Below are 20,997 nucleotides of genomic sequence, written 5' to 3' on the forward strand. Positions count from 1 at the left end.
ACTCGTTGAGCTTGATACATCACCATGAGGGGCTTCTTCCTTCTGTGTCTCACTTTCTTTTAACCTGGATGGGGGTCTAGTAATAGCGTCCCCAAACAGCCCTTTCTCCAACTTAACTACATTTTAGATTAAATTTCCTGCCTTTAGGCCTAACCTGTCTTTCACCTCAGCTCTCGTAGAACTGAAAAATAAGGTACTCTCTCTCCTTAAAAAACCATCGTTCCATTAAGGAAGCTGTAATTATAAGTACTCTCTCTGAACCTTTGGGAGAAGAAATTATTCTAAAAACCATGCTAGATTTTTAGAGAGGTCTGCCTCTCTTAAAAAGACCAGAGAGCCTTCTTTTCCAACTCTGATCATCAGAGAAGACGATGTCGTGGGCTCCCTTCCTGTGGGAGGGTGGGGGCCTAGATTAGCCGCATGCCATTGGCCTCCTATCAAGAAGATAAGAGAGAGTTCATCATTTCTTATATAAGGTCAGTAGTAGACGCAGCCAGCCCCATGGCCTTCTTACTCCCAGCCTATCTTAAACCCCCAACCTTTGATTCAAAGGAATTTAATTCACATTGACTTTTGAAGGAAACATTATATTTCTGGTATGCCGTACAATCCGAAAGGGATTATTACAGTCATCCTGCCAGCAGGCTGAGAACAACAGAGATCGGAAAACTATTATTAAATTTATATTTTAAACCACGTGTCTGTGTTTCAGTACATTCACATGAATAGGTGCCCATGGAAGCCGGGGGCATTGGATCATCACAGAGCTGGGTTTATATGTGGGTGTGATGAATGTGGGTGCTGAACTGAACCCGGGTCCTCTGTAAGAGCAGTGCGTGCTCTCACCCATCGAGCATCTTCCTTTAGAGAATCCCTGACTGTGCCAGCAACAGGAAACACTGAGGTAAAGGTGCAGGTGAGGCATATCTAACATGTGGAATACTTTACAGTGTTCTTGGGGTGCCTTACGAGAGTCTCCAATGGAGTGTGCAAGGATGGGCTGCATCCTAAGCCAGGGCACCTTGTTAGGATGTAGACTCCATAACAGACCTGTCAAAGGTGTAGAGAAAAACAAACTTTTAAAATTTCTGAGAACAGTTGGGAGTGGATAAATTAATACAAAATTACATGGAGACTTGAAGGCCACATTTCTTCATGCCTTAGATAAGCATCAGGCTTTAAGTTAGAAAAGGAATAATTACAAATAAAATGTATAAGCTTATTTATTTTTAACCTTTCACCTACAACCCCAAATCATTTTATCTATGCATTCCTGTTTATAATGTTTTTATTCTTTGATAATTTCAGACAATGTATTTTGATCATATTCCTCCCTCTTCCCCCAATTTTGCCCAGTTTCTCCCCACCTCTCTCCTCATAACCCATCTCTCTCTCTACCTCTCTGTCTCTCTGTCTCTCTCTCTACCTCTCTGTCTCTCTGTCTCTCTCTGTCTCTCTCTGTCGTGTGTGTGTGTGTGTGTGTGTGTGTGTGTGTGTGTGTGTGTCTGTGTCTGTGTCTGTGTCTGTGTCTGTGTGTCTGTGTGTTTATGTTCCTCTCTGAATCTCCTAGTCATGGGCCCTGCCTTGGAGTGCAGTCAGTATACAAGAAGTCACATCAAAAACAAGCAAACATACAAACAATAACAGAACCTGATTTTCATGCTCCCAGCAGTAGCCTAACATCAATAGCTCCTCAACTAGAGGTGAGAGTTTGTGCCCATCTCCCCTTCTCCATACTGGGATTTTGTGTGGCTTGGGCTTGTGCCGGTTTTGTGCATGCTGTCATGGCTGCTGTGGACAGTTCATCGATCCGTCTACCCTGTTGTGTCTGGGAAACATTCACTCTCTACACATTGATGACTTGGGATTTTTGTGTAAGTTGTTGGCCATAACAGATTTGGGGTAAGTGGAGGTTCTTGAGTAAATGATCTTCCTTACAAGAAGCTACTGCTTGCTGTCATCTCTGAAAATGAGCCCCCATCCCCAGTACCCTCTAAGGCTTTTTTTTTATTTTATTTCATTTTTCTTGGATATTTTATGTATTTACATTTCAAATGTTATCCCCTTTCCCAGTTCCCCCCTCTCCCATCTTCCCTCCCCCTCCCCCTGCTTCTTCTATGAGGATGCTCCCACTCCCACCCACCCACCCCCACCTCAACACCCTGGCATTCCTCTAGATTGGGGAAATGAGCCTTCACGGGACCAAGAACTTCTCCTCCTATTGGTGCCAGACAATGCCATCCTCTGCTACATATGTGACTGGGGCCATGGGTCCCTCCATGTATACTCATTGGTTGATGGTTTAATCCCTGGGAGCCCTGGTGGGGTCTGGTTGGTTGATATTGTTGTTCTTCCTATGGGATTGCAAACCCCTTCAGCTCCTTCAGTCCTTTCTTTAACTCCTCCATTGTAGTTCCCTTGTCCAGTCCAATGGTTGGCTGCAAGCATCCTCATCTGTGTCAGTAAGGCTTTAGAAAAGCCTCTCAGGAGACATTCATATCAGGCTCCTGTCAGCTAGCCCTTCTTGGCATCTGCAACAGTGACTGTGTCTGGTGTCTGCAGCTGTCTTCATCTTCAGTTGCCCTGATGCCTCCTTGCCAGGAAATGTGGAAGGAGCTTGGGTCTGCTTTAATCTCAGTTACAAACACCAACAATCTTCACTGGGTCAGGAGAAAGGCGAAACACTTCTTTGTTGACCCTCAGCACCCTACTGACGTGTAAGAAAAGTATATGAGCTCAGAGTGGAGTAGAGGCCTATGTGTGGTCGTGTGCACACGCATGCAACAGAATTATCTGGAGTCTTTGCTGAACAAGTGCAGATCAAACTTACTACTGTTAAAGATCATGCTACAACAATCAGAAACTGAAAACAACCAGGACAGTATGTGCTTGGTGCCTCAGGCGCCCATGATAAACTCCAGACACAAGTACAACCACCAACCTGCAGCACCAGGGTCCAGCCACCTTCATGGCATCTCATGGGTAAGGAGCCCTCACGGCATTCACCCGCTTCTTCAATGGAGAGGTCACCCCTGAAGGACCCCATCCAACTGCTGAATCTGACTGGACCCAGACTTTCTCCTGGGAATCTTTCTTTTAAATTTATGTGGGAATAAACTGGTTGCTTCCATTCATATTATTAAAAGCATATGGAAATAAGTGTTCGTTAGCCCTCCCAACTCTAGCCGGAACACTATTTTTTAAGTTTTCTTTTTACTCTCAGTAGCGTGTGTTAATTTTCTCCTATTGTTAGCCTGTACTGTATCAATAGCACAGCTTCTGACACCTCTACCCTGGAAAAAATAGTTTCCTCCATTGTAATCTCCCCTTAAACAAACTTCAGTGGAAAGCAATGTTCCAGGAACTAGGCCAGCCTTTGAGAAAACAAAGATTAGCAATATAATACTCGGTGGCTTTGAAACAGTCACCAGGCCACCAATCTACAGAGGAACAGGCGAGGGACATTAGATGAATAACCAATGCCACGCAAATTAGATCTGCTGTTGGCACACGAAGAGAACAAGCCTAGTTGCAGGCCTTGGAGAAGGGAGAGCAGAAGGGCATAAAATATTAAATGTTTACAGGCATTCGGGGAGAGCTAGGCCACCACTTCTTTTGCTTGCAGACTTATTATTGGAAATTTATTAATCACCCAGAGGTAGATTATTAAAAATGGAATCAGCAGTGACCTCAAATGGAGGCAAGAGCTTTCAAAATGTCCCCCCTCTTCCCTTGTTAGAAGCGGATAGAAAACAGGTTGGCTTTGAGTGGCCAGCCATCTGCAAAATGACCTTCCTTTTCCTCTATTCTTTTCTGTAATTGTTTTAGCATCTAATTGAAACAAGTGTTCTCTCTCTCTCTCTCTCTCTCTCTCTCTCTCTCTCTCTCTCTCTCTCTCTGCACCTTTTTGAGTCTTGTGAAAACTGAATGTGTGAAAGGGACCATGTCTCTTTTCTGCCCTCAATCCAAGGCTTTTGAAATCTGTTGTCAGGACTAAAATGAAGCCACATATTCTTGATGCCTAGAAGACGGGCGTCACAGGTCGACTCTCTGGGGTTAGGGAGAATGGTGACCGCGTCTTCTGTGCTCCCTTCTCATGGCCTGCCTGCTGACTTGGAGGGAGAGCATTCTAAGCAAGGATGACCTCCCTAATGTTCCCACCACTAATACTGTAACCACTGCGTTACAGACACGGGAGCTCACGTTGGAGAGATCCAACCTGTTCCACAACACACAGCCGGGCAAAGCAGGGTCTCCAGGATTTGGACCCAGGCTGCCTGACTCCATGTCCTTTGTATTTAATGGTGGTGCTATTGTTTGCCAGATAAGAGCTCACTAGTTAGGAAAAGATCAGACCTACTCTGGGGATGAGCATAGGTCCCAGGTTCAACGTGCCTGCTGCTTTCTGTTTTAAAGGAGGTGCTAAAGAAGATGGTTCAGCTATTAAGAACACCGGCTGACCTTTCAGAGGACCAGGGTTCAATTCCCAGAACCTGTGGAAAAGCTCCCACGTGACTATAACCCCAGCCCCAGTTCCTGACACCCAATTCTGCCATCCTTCCTCACCAGGCACATACATGGTATACATACATACATACATACATACATACATACATACATACATACCAGGCATACACACGGTATACATACATACATACATATATATACATACAGCACACCAGGCATATACACGGTACACAGACATACATGCAGCCAAAGCCTCAAACACATTAAATAATAAATCTTTTATGAAAAAGAAAAGAAATGGAAAGTAGATTAGTATAGCAGAAGGGACGTGGCTTAATGAAAACCTGAAACAGGAACGACTGTCACATAAGCTTTCTCCTCGAGACGACCTCGATCTGTGCTATCTGACTAATAGAGTCTCCTTGCACCGTGCTCAGCCCTGAGACACGTGGAGGCATTCTCGCCATTCGAGAGTGCAGTGCCATTACTCTACGCCACAGTATGGGAGGTGTGCCAAGCCAGCCGACACTTCTGTTTCTTTGAAGGTGAGAAACAATCTTTTTGTCGGATTTCTGTCCTTTTAAAACCTGCTATAAAGAAGGTCACACTCAGACACAGTTGTCACAGCCATGGGATATTGTCTTGGTCAGGGATCAGGCTAGCCGCCCTCAGACGTAAATTAAGAAAAGCGGGGAATGGCCTTCGTGTTTGCTCGTCTTTACCAGGCATAACCTCTCTCCTCACAATTTAGCTCAGTGAAAATTGTGCCTCTCAGAAGCCAACCTTTGACATCTCCCTCCAATATCACCCTACCTTATTCAGTTTCCTTCGGGAAGAGCAATACATCTCTCTTCAACCATTAGTTACGATCATTAGTTAGAGCTATCAGAGTCGCAATACAGAGCAGTTATCTATCACTAATGGCATGACAAGTGACCGAGAATCACTGCCATGAGTTGTAAGGGCATTGAAGATAGGCCTTCCATCTATATTCAGAGCTGCTTCCTCGGCTTCTCCTGTTAGGACCTGGCACCCCAGAAGAGTTTACTCTGGTTTGATAAGATAATTGAATGCTTGAACCACATCATTTGTTTTACCCAAATGATGGCCCAGAACAGGACCAGCAACAGCACCCTATAAAATGTAGCTAGCTTTCGCAGATACAGGCCAATTTTCACCCCGCATATCCCTTTACAGCAAACTCAAAAAAGGAGGAGGAGTCTTCCTTTCATATGGGTCAATACGTGTGGAATACATTGTGTGCAATACATAGCTAGTGATATCTATCTATCTATCTATCTATCTATCTATCTATCTATCTTCTAATCATTTCCGTATAGACACTGTGCTTGCTGGCCATCCTTGCAATGGAATCATTTCATATGTCTGTGGTGTTTTTTTATGTAGTTTCATATGCCGTGTATTAGGGCACTTGCTTGTAAGGTGCCATATAATGTAGTATGTATGCAAGAAGGGATTTTCTTTTTTGGTATCTGAACATCTGCCAAGTTAAATTAGCAGATGGTCCAGATACTGGCCAGAGATCTTCAGGGTAACTCCTTGATGGAACTCTACGTGATCAGGTACCAGCAAGGGATAAAGAAAGGAAAAATTATACTGCCAACTTTTAAATTGAAGGGTAAAAATAAGGCAGATTTGCTATAAGGCCCAGAGTAAGGTCTTTTGGAAAGGTTTTTGTTATTTTTATATCCTTATTATTGAAAATCATTTTCATACAATACATTCTGATTATCCTCCCCCCCCCACCTAACTCACAGGTCCTCCTCCCCATGGGCCTACCCCAACAACTCCACAGTTTCTCTCTCTCTCTCTCTCTCTCTCTCTCTCTCTCTCTCTCTCTCTTTCTCTCTCTCTCTCTCTCTCTCTCTCTCTCTCTCTCTCTCTTTAGAAAGCTACAAAGGGGAGGGGCATTGGATGTGGGAGTTTGCAGAAGGGACACCAGGAAAGGGGACAACAATCGAAATGTAAATAAAATAACCAATAAAATGAAAAAAAAAATAAAATCAGTAAGAAATAAAATTAAACAAATAAAATTAAATTAATTTGATACTTTAAAAGAAAGAATTAGTAACCAAAAGGCAAACAAATCAGAATGAAACAAAACACAAAGAGAAACCACAAGGAACAGATACAACATAACCCATAAAAACACAAAATTCAGAATCATGATCTACAAAGAAAAGACCGATAAGACAAAAAAATGTTCTAAGTAATGCGAGACAAAGTCTGTAAAACTGGAGTTGAGTCAATTTTATGTTGACGATCTACTGTGGGCATGAGGCCTGCTATTAAGCGTGTTTAATGTACACAGTGAGAATCCACTGGAGAGACCTAGTTTTTCCTTTGTAAGCAGATGTCAGTTGGAGATGTATTCACGGTTAGGGACGGGAGCTTGTGTCCGCTTCCCCCTCATAGCATTGAGACCCAGAGTGGCTTGAACCTGTACAGGTTCCGTGTGCGCTGCCACAGTCTCTGAGTTCATAAGAGCGTCCCAGTCTGCCGTGTCAGAAAAACATTGTTTACTTGCAGTCGTCCTCCAACCTCTCTGGTTCTTACATTCTTGCCACTTCCCTTTTGGGGTATCTCCCTGAGCCTTCAGAGGAGAAGATTGATGAAGGCATCCCTTAGGACTCAGTGTTCTAAAGTTTCCCCCAGTGGGTTGTTCAGTTGTGAGACATTTCACTTCCGTCAACTGTGAGAGGAAGCCTCTCTGATGATGGATAGATAAGGCACAGCCGAATGTCATAGGGGTCATTGTATTGCTATGTTCCTTTAGCAGGAATAATCATTTTTGCTTTTCTCATAGATCCACAGCCCACCAGCTCCATGTTCTTGGCTGCCCACGCAGTGTCAGGCGTGGACTCCGTCTTGTGGAGTACCCTTCCACAAGTGGGAATGATTGGTTTCTCCCACATCGTTCGTGTCACTATTGCTCCAGGATATCATGCAGATGGGTCACTGTTCTAGATTGCAGGGTTTGTAGCTGGATTGATAATTAGTTACCTTCTCCTCTGGTAGGGCATGGAGTCAATTCCAGTGCCATGAAAACTGGTCAATAGGGTGATGGTTTTAGATAGGCACTACCTCGGTGTCTTTGTGTTGAGAGAGATGTTTAAACACTAGGGCAATGACTTGCTTGAAAATAGCTTTAATTGTCTGGGGGCTTCCATGAGGCCTTTCTGACCAACGACTAAACTAGACGTCAGCCATTGCTGGCATAGGATGGTTCAGTTGGGGGCAAAAGATGTCTAGGCTGAGCATCGTCTCCCTGTTATTTGCGTTTCTAATTCTTTTATATATGTAGACATTTTAAGAGTCTTCTACGGGTTTCCACAGGATCCCTCCAGTGGCTTTGAGTGTTAGTTGTAGGCCCCTCTTTACTTTCCCTCCACACTTAGTCTTCCCACTCCCGTCTCCCCCTCTTCTCTCTGTAGTGTACGCTTTATTTCCTCTTCCTTGTGAGATCCACCCCATTCCTTACTCAGAACCTAACCTCTGCAGTTATGTGGATTGTAACACACTTATCGAAGGCTTAAAAGCTAACAACTGCATATCAGAGCATATACATGCTATTTGTTCTTTGGGATCTGTGTAATCATACTTGGAATAACTTCTTCTAGCTCAACCCATTTACTGGCGAATTTTATAATTCATTTTTAACAGAGGAGTAATTCACACTTTTATTATCCATTCGCCTGTTGATGGACATCCAAACTGTTTGGAATTTTGGGCTATTATGAGTAAAGTAGCAATGAGTAAAGTTGAGTAAAAGTCTCTGTAGTACAATGTTGTCCTTTGGGTGGGTGTGCCCAAGGGTGTTACAGCTGCATCTTGAATCTATATCCCCAGCCTCCCGATTTCCAAGATGGGTACGCACGTTTTCATTGCCAGCATCAATCCTTTCCCTTATCCTTGCCAGCATTAGCTGTCATTTTTTAAAATTAATCGTGACTATCCTGAGTGGTGGAAGATGAAATATAAAGTAGATTTGATTTGCATTTCCATAATGACTAAGGATATGAAACATTTCTTTAAGGGTTTCTCAGTCATTTGTGTATCATTTGAGAACTCTGTCCAGATATGTACCCAGTTTTAAATTGATGTCTAGGTTTTATTTTTAAGTTTTTATATATTTTAAATATTAACCCTCCGTTTGTAAAAATCTTTTCCCACTCTGTAGGCTGCCACTTTGTCAGATGAGAATGTACTTTCTGTTACACAGAAGCTTTTCAGCCATTGGCCTTAGTCCCTGTGTTAATGGTGTTCTATTCGGAAAGTCTTTTCCAGTGTCGATGAGTTCAAGACTATTTCCCACTTTCTCCTTTATCAGATTCAGGGTAGTTCATCTTATCTTGGGGTCCTTGATCCACTGGGAGCTGAGTTTTGTACAGGGTGATAAATCTATTTGAATCCTCATACATGTAGCCACCCAGACAGTCCATCATAAGTTTTGGAAGATGCTGTGTTTTCTCAACTATGTATTATCTGGCTTACTTGGGAAAAATAAAATGTCCACAGGTATGTGGAGTTATATCTCATATTCAGTTCAGTTCCACTGATCAAGGTGTCTGGTGTTATGCCAACACCCTCATGTTTGTATTAGGATAGCTCTGTAGTACACCCTTAAATTGAGGGTGGCTATGTCTCTAGTAGTCCTTTTATTAGTCGGGATTGTTTTAGCTTTCCTGATTTTCTGTGTTTTCATACGAAGCTGAAAATTGTCCTTTCAATTTTCTGTGAAGAATTATTGTGTTCAATTTTCGTGTTGGGCTTTTAATGGGGGTTGAATTGAATCTGTAGGGTGCTTTTGATAGAATGGCCATTTTCACTATATGAATTCACTATATGGGCTCTGCAGATCTTTTCTTCTTCTGATGTCTTCTTCAGTCTATTTCTTCAACGTCTTAAACTTCTTATTATACAGGTCTTTCACTTGTGTGTTGTTCTAGGCTATTGGAAAAGGTACCGTTTTCCTGGTTTCTTCCAGTCAGCCCACTTGTATACAGAGTGGTTCCTGATTTTGTGAGTTAATTTTGCACCCTGCTGCTACGTTGATGAAAGTGTCAATCAGCAGCAGAAGCTTCCTGTTAGACTTTGGAGGGTCTTTATATATAAATCACGTCATCTGCAAATAAAGATGCTTTGACTTCTTTCTCGCTATCTGTATTCCTACGTGATCTCCTCCAGTTGTGTAATTGCTCTAGCTAAGACTTCAAGACTTTAAACAGGTATGGGACAAGTGGACATCACTATCTTGTTCTTGATGCTCTGAGTTTCTCTTCAGCTAGGTCGATGTTGGATATAGGTTTAAATTGCTTATTTGGGTTTGATTTAGTTTAAGTAGGTCATACATATCAAAAATTATATCCCTTTGTCTTAGATTTTTCATTTTGATGGCATATGGGTTTTTATAAAGTATGTCTTTATTATTCCTTAGACCAGTGATTCATTCCCTCCATCCCCATTTTCATCTCATATTTTACTAATTTGGATCTTCTATTTCTGTCATTGGCTTAAATTGACAAAGGGTTTATAATCTCGTGATTTTTCTGAGATGAATTCTCTGTTTCATTGACTCGTTATATTTTGAATTTCTGATTTCATTCCTGAGTTTGGCTATTTCTCAGTGTCTTCTCCTTTGAGTTCTTATTTCTTCCTTTGCTTTGGAGCCTCCAGGTGTGCTGTTAAGTTGCTAATAATAGCTCTCCAATTTATTTCTTAGATCTGGCTTCCCTGGGTCCCCTAAGTTCAAGTATGTTGCGTTTTCATTTCCATTCAATTCTAAGGTGTTTTTTAAATTTCCTTCTTGATTCCTGAAGTGACCCATTTTTTTTCATTTGGTGGTGAGTATTCTGTTTCCATGACCTTGTAGGCTTCGTGTTGTTCCTATTGTTGTTGCTATCCAGCTTTAATTTATAATGGCCACATAGAATGCAGAGTGGCATTTCAATTTTCTCGTATCTGTTGACACTTGTTTTTTGTCCAAGTATGTAGAGAGAATCTCTTATAAATATCAGCTGTCGGTAAAAAAGCCGATGGCCAATAAGAAGAGACAATAAATAGGAGGCGGGACACTGGCAGAAAGAGAGGGGATTCTGGGAAATGGTAAGAGATAAAAAAGAGACACAGGAAGAGCTGAGAGAGATGAGATGGGAGACAGACTGGGAAGAAGGATGTAAACCAGCAGGGAGATGCTGAGGAGAAGCAAAGGAAGAAGTGGGCTGGGACTGAAGGAGAGATAACATGGTAGACATAGAGTAGTTTAAATGGGTTAAATAAGTTATGAGATAGTCAGGGAATGAGCCAAAGCTTACGGCCTAAGCATTTAATAATAAATATTAGTCTCAGAATCATTATTGAAGGAAATGAAGGGACCAGAAGGAAAAATGGATTTAAAAATTATTTTTATACAAGTATGTTATTAGTTTTGGAGAAAGTTCCATGAGGTGCTGAGAAGAAGCTATATTCTTTTGTGTTTAGGTGAAATGTTCTGTAAATAACCTGCTAAGTCCATTTGATTTACAACATTATTTAATTCCAGCATTTTTCTATTTAGTTTATGCCTAGATGGTCTGTTTATTAGTTAGAATGGATATTAAAGTCTCCTACTATCAGTGTGTGAGGGTCATCATGTAATTTTAGCATTGGTAGTATTTCTTTTATGAACTTGCTTTGCCCTAGTGTTTGGTGCATAAGTATTTAAAATTGCGGTGTCCGCTTGGAATTTTTCTTTTGCTTTGTCGAGAGTTTTCTTTCAGGTTGGTCAGTGGCAGAGAGGACGAGAGGTAGGTAGGAGAAGGCAAATGGCTGAGAGGGGTTTTGAAAGAATAAAACGATCCTTAGGGTCCTTGGGAAGTTAGAGATGCGGTTGGAGGAGGGATTCCTTCAAATGGGCTCCTGTAAGACAAAGAGCAATCTAGAGAGTCGTGGATGAGGGGGTCAGAAGGTTTGTACCAAGAGTCTAGTCACCAGTGAATGGAGGGAAAGGCAGGGTACCAGCAGCAGACTGCTACGGGGCTGAGTGAGGATGGAGAGACCCTAACATGGCCTGGGGACTACCATGGGAATCACCTTCCTTATTCCAGCTCTGTGTGGCTCCTGGGGGTATCAGGCACACGGTGTTCCTAGGTACCGGAGGCTGACACACAGGAATGGGAATGGACTAGAAGGGAAGGCAGAGAGACTCCACAGGAAGAAGGAAACCTGTCTATGCCAGTGTTTGGTGGAGTCCCCAGGGAATGGAGGTGGACTGGGAGAAGAGGGTCTTACAGGAAGGAGGTGAGATCGGAATAGAAGAAAGAAGGGGAAGTGACCCCCTCATCCACGACCTACGGGGATCCCAGTTCAGTTCTGTGTGGCCACTCTGTGGTATTTTCTACCCCCTTTGATCTTTAGTGCTATCAGGGGACCTAACGCACTAACGAATCTCTGCCTCCCTCTTGACTAATTCTATAAGCCTTTCATCCATTATACATCGTGTCGCCGCTGGGCTTGCCGTCACGGCGAGTGCTCGTGGGGAGACACAGAAGACAAGGTCTAGTACTCTAGCATTTTATATTCCAAGAGGGGACACAAGGACTTTCTACTTAGCTCGGAAAATAATCAAAGGTAATGATTTGGCACTGGGGACAAAGTTGCATTGTTTATAACATCATTCCAAGATAACACATCTCATGTCTGAAAAGGAGTGGGCGCTGTGACAGGGACATGTACCATTTATAACATGTCCTGTCTATACCGGAAATGCTGATGGGGACAGTGTTGTCAAGAGACTCAGGAGTTGGTGTAGGATGTTCTTGTGCAAATGAAGAGGAGTAGGAAGTACAATGGGAATTCCTGGCCCACATCTGGGGCAAATTCAAAAGCAAAAGTCATGAGGATCCCATGAAATACAGATTAGCAAAGGAAACTGGGTTTAGGGTGGATCAGAAAGTTTTAAGGTGTCCTTAGAAAAGGGCTTGCTGCAAGGCTGCACAAGTCATGTCTGGGGCCACATGGTGCTTTGACATTGGTTTCTTGGACTTAGATTAGTCAGGCTGTGGCCAGACCTTCAGCAGCCCTCACTCCCTCAGAGGCCTGGGAAGCTCAGCACAGGCTCGGGAAGCTCAGAATGGCCAAAGTCTATTGTTTGCTTCCTTTTGTGTTGGATTGCCTGCTCTTTTTTTGAGTTTAAGGTTGCCCTTCTTTTGTTGAATTTATTTTTCTGATCAACTGCCCTGAACTTCATTCAAATGGAGAGAGAGAGAGAGAGAGAGAGAGAGAGAGAGAGAGAGAGAGAGAGAGAGAGAGTGTGTGTGTGTGTGTGTGTAATCCTGGCCATTTAATTCACAGAAGAAGCCTTGGGAAACTTTTAGGTTTCAGGTTGTGTAGAGGGTCACATTGTTTTGAGTTTTGACCTCCAGTTGATGTTTTAAAAAGACCAAGGGAGGACTGCAGCTGCACCTTCTGAGTTACAGCTCCAGGCAGAACCGCTCACATCCACCTCCTAACCACTTCAGTATCTGTTTCTCCAGTATATTCAGCCATCACGTGGCTGCCTATGACTAACTCTTTTCCCAGTGCTGAAATAGGCAGTTGCTTTAAAATATGCCCATGGTGTAAACACTAAAAGCTTGGAGAAGGCTCCTTCGGCATCGACAGGGTTAACTGGTCGCCACTCAGATCTGCACCCACACCTGTTCTTGTGCTACCAACGTCTCCGAGAGATCTTGGCAAGAGTCACTTTTAATTATAGCCCTTCTATTTCATGGTGAAATTACTGCACTTAAATTACTTAAATTCAAATCACATTAGGTTGAAAATATCTGAACTCATAATTTATCTATAACCTCACTTCGAAACAACAAATAACTTTTGTTTTTTTTGAAGAAGCTTTGCCAATGGACTTCTTTCACGGAAAGACAAAATCTTACATTGACGACATATTTTATTTCTATTTTCATTCTGTAGTTATCACAATGCTGTTTCCTGTGTCATCCACAAACCTGCAACCCTGCGTTACTCAATTCTTCCTTATATGATCCTCTCACGTGAGCAGCTTTAACACGCTTTCCTCTGCTATTTTAAGTTTTGTCGTTCTGCTGCATGCTGGTGGCAACATTTCAATGATTTCAGAAATTAATCTTTAGGACTTGAAATACTTTGTCCACATTACTATTTTGCCAGACGAGGTCAGTTATTTGTTTATTCATCTGGAGACGGGGTCTCACTATGTCTTCCTGGCTGTTCTGGAGTTTGTTATGTGGACCTGTCTGGCTTTCAGATCACAGAGACCCACCTGCCTTTGCCTCCCAAGTGCTCTGACTAAAGGTGTTTGACACCATGCCCAGTGTGAAGTATTTACCTTCAAGGAAACAGTTTCAGCAATCGAGGTCTAAATAATAGTCTGACCTAAGTTTGGATAAGGATGAAACTTCCTAGTTCAATATTTCAACCTTGTTCATGTTTTGTTTTGAATTTTGTTGTTTTTATTTTCAAATACATTTTTTAAATTAAATAGAATCACATTATTTCCCCCTCCCTTTTCTCCTTCTAGTTCTTCCCAAGTACTCTCTCTCCAAGCACTCTGTGTCTTCCCCACAACTCTCAAGTTAATAGCCTATTTGTCTTTGATTATCATTGGTGTGTGTGTGTGTGTGTGTGTGTGTGTGGTGTGTGTATGATGTATGAATGCACAAATACAACCTGCCAAGTACACTTTTGTTGTTTGTGTGTATGACTGAGGGACACAGAAGAAATGTCACCTGATAGTGAGCCCTCCATAATACCACAAGGTCTTTCAGGAGGGCCACAGAGTTGCAAGGCGTACTCAGAGTGACAGAGATTACTGTCACAGTAATCTCAAGACTCCTGACATCTGATATTTACGACCAGGTGTCACTTAAGGAAGGTACAGCATACCCATTTCGAACCTTGGAATAATTATGACAACTGTAGTGAGCCAATATATGGGAGCAATTTGTATGTGAGGCACAGTCCTCACCACTTAACACACGGTGTCATCTACTCTAACCCAACAACCCAGTGGAGTGCATATTACTCACCACTCTGTATTGAACAACCAGTAAGGGGCCTTGTCCCCCAGGGAGGCTAGTTCTCCCTCTCCCAAGAGTCATTAGTTGCCTGTAGTTCTTAGTCTAGGGAAGAGACCACATGTTCCCTCCAGTATTACATGTCCATTGATAGTGCCATTGTCCGACCTCACCATGAAGCCACGTCTAGGAGAGCCATTTTCACCAGACTTACTAACATTCCAGCTCTTACAGTCTTTCCACCCCGTTCCATGCCATTCTTGGTCTTAGATGCTGGAGCTGTGGATTAGACTGACTTACTATATCTGGGATCCCCATCGATGTTGATCTCTAAATTGTATCCAGTTGTGGTTTTCTGCCATATTCTCCATTTACTGTAAAGCGTATCCATCAATCTCTGATGATGGATGGCAGCTACACTTCTCTGTGGGTATAAGGATAATATTTAGAATGCTCTAAGGAATTATGCTGGTCCAGCAAAGAGACGGTAGTAGGTCCTTTTCTAATGTTTGCGACAACATTAGCTCTGGAAAGCTGGCTAGCTTTTTAGTGTCATGAATTATTTCTCTCCTGATGTGCAGACCCTCCAAGTCCAACTAGATAGCTACTGGTTACCACCAACCTGTGAATGCCACTTATGCACTTTATGGCTGGTCCACCATGCTGGTCACTGGAAATTTTGACTCCATTATCATTTCTTTTCTTGCTTGCTTGCTTGCTTTTTTCATATAGAATGAACTATTTATGGCACGGGGAGAGGAGCCAAGAATGTAGTAGAGACAGAGAAAGGCAGAGAGAGATGGGGGGAAGGGAGAGGGAGATGGAAAGGGAGAGGGAAGGAAAGAGGAGGTGAATGGGGAGAGAAGGGACAGAGAGGGAAGAGAGGAAGAGAGCTCTTTCTTGAGGCCTTGATTTTTTTACTGAAATAACGAATGCTATCTTTATTTATAAAATGGAGACACTATTTTAAAAATTGGTACTTACAAACATCAAATCTAGAATTATAATGGGAAATTAGTGATTTGGTGAATTCGTTAGACAGAGTGGCCAGGGGTATGAATTTTTGAAAGGTAATTTTTAAAGTAGGGTCTACATACAAAAGCATCCTTGAAGATTCTCTACAAAAAAAAATTGTCTGAAGCAAAGGAGCATGGGTAAAAATGTTGAGTTAGAAGTGAGATTGACACTTCCAGTCCCAGTTGTGATGTGTGTAAAAGCAGTGAAAGAAATGAGACCACGGATGTGAGAGAGAGGAATAGGGGACTGCATGGGGGAAAAGAGAAGGGAAAATGGTCTAATTATATTTTAATTTAAAAATGTTTAAAAACATAGAAAAGATGTATTTCAGTCATGGGATTCATAGGTATCCATCCATCGTGGTGAGGCGAGATCCTGGGAACAGAGCTGTTCCACTCACAGCAAAGGGGAGTAAAGTTAGAAAAGAGCCAGGGCCAGGCGAGCTTCTCAATGACTCCTTAATGAGGCGCCCATCTGTCTGTCTACCCTAGTTTATAGCCATCGACTGTGTCAGAGCTTTCACGGTCTGTTCTCCTGTGGAAATGCCCGCATAGGTGCTAGAGGTCCCTTTCCCAATCTCAAAGGCATCACCCAGTTCAGTCAGCGTGATCTTCAACATTAACCATCACAGAGGTGCACAGATGCTCCGGCTGAGAGCGAATGAGGGTCTGAAGTAAAATAAACAACAATGGAGACATTCACAAAGTTCCATGAAATGTGAATACTTTTTCTCATTGTAGCTGGTGGCATTATTTCCTCCTTACTTCACTGCATCTGAAAAAAATGTTCTGATTGGATTAGGCCAGATCACATGTATCCCTGGAGAAATCAGTGAAGTCTCCCCCCACTGCCAAACAAAGGAACTATATCAGTAGAGGGAGACAATAGCAGAGTAGAGGGAGACAACAAGCAGGAAAGTGACACATGGGTGATGGGTGGTATGGACCGTAGATGGTCTTCACACTTTCTGCTCCTCAAAAATCCACACAAGCTCTGTTCTAAAAATGGCAGCAGCTGAGCCCTATACAGTAAGATCTCTGTTTTATTTCTCTATGGTACTGAAGGATAGATGTCCCAACCTCTAGTGTACTTTAATCCAGCAGAAGAAGCACGGTGTACTGACTGAATGTCACTTGACCCACGTCAAAGAGGTGGGTGAAAATAGGAACCCTGATCATTACTCTCCAGAAGATACTCCGCTAGACTTGATTCTATATAGGTTTGTGGCATAATTGTGGTCGAGCAGTCTGGTAGAGGGTAGGACATATATTTAGCATTTTGACGCATCTGTGAAAAGAGCCTTGTAAATTAAAGGAAGCCCTTTAAATATTTCATATCTCTCCATTAATTCTGGATCTGAATATATCCTAACATTCTTGAAGCTAATTTCAATTTCATATCACATTAAAAGGACCTATTTTTTTCAATCTTTGAAAATATAGGCGCTAAGGAGAAAGCATGAAAATCTTTGAGACTGGAGGCACTGGCACCATACTGGAAAGGAGGAAGGCACATCTGTCTGTCTGTTTGTGTTTAAGAACGGTTAACACATTGAGACCCCAGAGAAACATGTGGGTCTTACCCAGCAGACGGTCAGCCAACACAGAGAAATAACTCAAGCCAGGAAATATTTAAAAGGATTCCGCAAAGAGGGGAAAGAAAGAAAAAGAGGATGAGAAGAGACTTCAGACTGTGAGAGGTAAATATTGTTAAAGTTATTTGAAAGCATTCTCTATTTGAAAGAAAGAAAGAAAGCGAAGAAGGATGCGGCAAGCAGAGAGGAAGAATGCTGTGGGTGTAAATCAAAGGTCAGTGGCGAAGGAAGCAGGTGGAGGAAATGACTGCGCTCGGGCTCTTCCCATAGGCCAGACTGCGGGGCTGGGCTCCAGTGGGAGATCGGTAAATGTTTCTCCGGATTCATCCTGCTCTCTCTGCTTCCTTCCTTGGTGCCACTCTCTGAGGGTAAACGCTGGATCTGTCGTTGTCTAAGGACTGCTTTCTCTTCTAGCTTCCTGTGATTCCACGCTTAGCTTTTCCCCTGAAGGGCCTAATGAATGTCACACCCTCGGGCTCGCTGCTGTTTCTCATCCAAGAGCCATCTAAGTGCGGGTCGATTTCTTTTTCCGATATAATTCCCATCCAGCGGGGGACCTATTCAGAAAGATTCATCCCGCCATCTTCGGGCCCACAGTCTGGTTCCCAAACTAGAGTGTAAGCCTGCAGGTGTGATATTTTAAGCCACGAAGGTAGACACAAAACATAGTTAAGAAACCCGTCACAGAACAGGACCAACAGAATCCCGCATTGATTTTGTGTTTGTTCAGCTGGCAAACAGTCGTCACCACAGCACATAAGCCCTGAAATCTCAGGGACTTACAGTGTTTTTTGTTATTGATGTAGTTTTCAGTTGGCCTGGGTTCTTTTGTTTGTTTGGCTTCTGTTGTTGTGGTTGTTGTTTTGTTTTATGTCCTGGGCCAGAGGTGAGATGGTCAAGTGGGAGACAGTCCTGACCTGTGTCCAGGTGTCCTACTTCTTGTACCAGCGATTGATCTGGTCTTTATATTTTTCTGTTGGCTCGCTTTTTTCTTTCTTTCTTTTCCTTTTTAAGTTGTAATGCATTTTAAACATGTATCTGAGAGAACGTAGCATTTTGAAATCCATACAAGATGTTTTATAGATGCGGGTTCTTCTAAAGCTTGCTTTTTAAATCGACATTTTGCGCCTGAGGTTGCTCTCCGTTGAGGCTGTGTGACTGTAATTCCTACTAATGCTGCACACGGTAGCTCTCCTGGGCCCCACCATCCTGTTTATTGATGCACGTGTGAGGTTTATCCCCCGCTCTCAGTGTTTATTAGCTAATAAATACTTCAATTAGCAGTCTGGACGTCCTCATATACTCACGTCTTGGTATGTGTGTTTTTGTGTGTCTGGTGAGTGTGATGCCGTTACGCACGCCTAGAGGTCAGAGGACAACTTGCGGGAGATGGTTCTCTCCTTCCACTGCGGAATCAAGCACGGTTTCCCCGGGCTGTCCCTTTGGACGGGCTCATATCTGATCTTAGGTCATTTTAAAAGTCAGGCTGATATTTTCTTATTGTTTGTGCTGCAGTTACTGTATTTTGCCTGTTTGACTATTTGAGATGAGGTCTCATTATGCAATCCAGTCTGGTCTAGAACTTGCTATGAAGGTGTGTCTGGGGTTGAACTCTTTTACTTTTCTTTTTTCTTCTCTTTTCTCTCCTTTGTGGGGGCTGAACTCTTATTCATCGACCTATAATAAGAATCCATTACTATAACGCGCACCCACCTGCCTCTGCACAGTCATTCAGAAAGGCCTTCATGAATCCCGTGGTGGTTTGAATGGGAACGGCTCTCATAGGCTCGCACATTTGAACGTTTGGTTCTGTGTCGGGAGACTGTTTTGGAAGGGTTAGGAGGCATGGGCTTGTTGGATGAAGTTTCTCAACGCTGCTTCCGTCTCCCAGGCGCTGGCGTGACAGGCATGAGCCTCGGGGTGGGAGTCCATACTCTCGTAGGACCTTGCAGCCCCTACTTTCACTTTCCATGTGTTGCATTTTGATAAACCAAAGTTAGCAAGTTAAAGGTCTGCATTGAGTCCTCTCACCTGCTTTGTGTAAAGAACCATTTCCAGACTTTAGTTCATAGATTAAATGGCTTCAAAATAAATAAATAAATACATAAATACATAAATACATAAATAAATACATAAATAAATGCTTCTAAAAGTTTTAGAGAATTTTGCTTTTTCACTTAGAGTTAAATCTAATTTTAGATTACCAGTTTCCCGTCTGAGTCCAGTGCTCTTTCCTTTCCACTCCAGCTTAGCATATGGGTTTTAGTGTTTGCCTGGTTCTCTCCGGCCTCTCCATTTGGTTTCTTTGCACTAGTGTCGTGTTATTTTGTAATTAAATTTTATAATATCTAATAATTAAAATTTATAATATTAATATAATATTATAAGAAACGCCTCACTTCATTCGTACATGTGCGCGAGCTACCTTTACTCTGTGTCCAGTTGTCCACGAAGCAGCTCACGGACAGCTTACCGGGCTGCATTTTCTTCTTAGTACAGTGTTAGGACAGGTGACATTTTTACACTATTGAATTTTCCTCTGCGCAGGTATGACCTCTCTTCTTCTGTTTCATCAACATCTCTCTCTTTCTTCAATATCCTTTATTAAAATTTAATAATTTCCATAATAGCGTCTGTTTTCTGAAAACTTCATACTATTACAGATACTACAAATAACAGCTTTAAAATAAAATTTTCAACCATTTGAATCCCTGTCTCTCTGTCTCTCTCTGTCTCTCTCACTCTCTGCATGCGTGTGCGTGAGTGTGTGTGTGTCTGTGTATCTGTGTGTGTGTATGTGTGTGTGTGTGTATGTGAGTGTGTATGTGTGTGTGTATGTGTGTGTGTGTATGTGAGTATATGTGTGTGTGTATGTGTGTGTGTGTATGTGTGTGTGTATGTGTGTGTATGTGTGTGTGTGTGGATGTGAGTGTATGTGTGTGTATGTGTATGTGTATGTGAGTGTATGTGTGTGTGTATGTGTATGTGTATGTGAGTGTATGTGTGTGTGGATGTGTGTGTGTGTGGATGTGTGTGTGTGTGTGTGTGTGGATGTGAGCGTATGTGTGTGTGGATGCGTGGATGTGAGTGTGTGTGTGTATGTGTGTGTGTGTGTGTGTGTATGTGTGTGTGTATGTGTGTGTATGTGAGTGTATGTGAGTGTGTGTGTGTGTGTGGATGTGTGTGTGTGTTTGTGTGTGCGCCTGCCTGTGTGTACGTGTTTGTGTGTGTGGATGTGAGTGTATGTGTGTGTGTATGTGTGTGTATGTGTGTGTATGTGAGTGTATGTGTGTGTATGTGTGTGTGTGTGGATGTGTGTGTGTGTGTGGATGTGTGTGTGTGTGGATGTGAGTGTATGTGTGTGTATGTGTGTGTGTATGTGTGTGTGTATGTGTGTGTATGTGAGTGTATGTGTGTGTGGATGTGTGTGTGTGTGGATGTGTGTGTGTGGATGTGTGTGTGTGTGTGGATGTGAGTGTATGTGTGTGTGTATGTGTGTGTATGTGTGTGTATGTATGTGTGTGTGTGGATGTGAGTGTATGTGTGTGTGGATGTGTGTGTGTGGATGTGTGTGTGTGGATGTGAGTGTGTGTGTGTGTGTGTGTGTGTGTGGATGTGAGTGTATGTGTGTGTGGATGTGTGGATGTGTGTGTGTGTGTGTTTGTGTGTGCGCCTGCCTGTGTGGATGTGTGTTGTATGTCATGAAGTAGCTCATTCCTCAACAGCATAAGTAAGGCCTGGAGTTTATTTGCCATGACAGTATTGGTAGGTGAACTGGCTGGGAAAGGCTCCCCCTTCTGCTGTTATTTAGGACCCAACTGACTGAATTTATATTGAAGATAATAGAACGACAGGTTTTGCACTCAT

The 20,997-nt window shown here is 42.7% G+C and overlaps 1 long non-coding RNA gene across 1 annotated transcript in view; it reads left to right on the forward strand.

Annotated features, from left to right (window-relative positions):
- LOC108351983 (uncharacterized) overlaps nt 1–17,191 on the forward strand; it is a 282,038-nt gene extending 264,847 nt beyond the window's left edge. The window contains exon 7 of the long non-coding RNA XR_015629808.1: nt 16,979–17,191. This is a non-coding gene — a long non-coding RNA (uncharacterized LOC108351983). The remainder of the gene's footprint in view (nt 1–16,978) is intronic.
- Nucleotides 17,192–20,997: the final 3,806 nt, after the last annotated feature.

This window comes from Rattus norvegicus, chromosome 9, assembly GCF_021556685.1.
Source record: "Rattus norvegicus strain SHRSP/BbbUtx chromosome 9, alternate assembly SHRSP_T2T, whole genome shotgun sequence".
In the NCBI taxonomy this organism is placed as follows: Eukaryota; Metazoa; Chordata; class Mammalia; order Rodentia; family Muridae; genus Rattus; species Rattus norvegicus.